We start from the raw sequence: 322 nt of genomic DNA on the forward strand, positions 1-322 counted from the left end.
CGCCCTTCCCTGGGAAACGCGCCGGGCTGCCACTCCGGCCCTGCCTAGGCACCGTCATGAGCTCGGCTTGCCTGCGTGGCATCCGCTCACACTGTCACGCTGTCCCAATCAGAAGAGACCCCGCGTGTGTGTGGACACACGGTGCCCTGGGTGTGTTCACTGTGGCTTCACGGAGGGGCTGAGGGGGCTTCACGTGATGTCACGTCTCCATTCAGCCATGGGTGGGGGAAGGGCCCTGCTGAGAGCCCGGGGCTGGGGCTGGGACAGGGCGCCTGGTCAGCCTCCGTGGCCCCTGTCCGCCCACCCCACCTGTCCGGCGACG

At 68.6% G+C, this 322-nt stretch overlaps 1 protein-coding gene across 1 annotated transcript in view; it reads right to left on the reverse strand.

The window, feature by feature from the left end:
• CARS2 (cysteinyl-tRNA synthetase 2, mitochondrial (putative)) overlaps nucleotides 1–322 on the reverse strand; it is a 32892-nt gene that overhangs the window by 1306 nt on the left and 31264 nt on the right. The gene's annotated exons all lie outside the window — the stretch shown is intronic.

Source organism: Carlito syrichta, unplaced genomic scaffold (assembly GCF_000164805.1).
Source record: "Carlito syrichta isolate Samal-C Ts95f unplaced genomic scaffold, Tarsius_syrichta-2.0.1 Scaffold154289, whole genome shotgun sequence".
Lineage (NCBI taxonomy): Eukaryota > Metazoa > Chordata > Mammalia > Primates > Tarsiidae > Carlito > Carlito syrichta.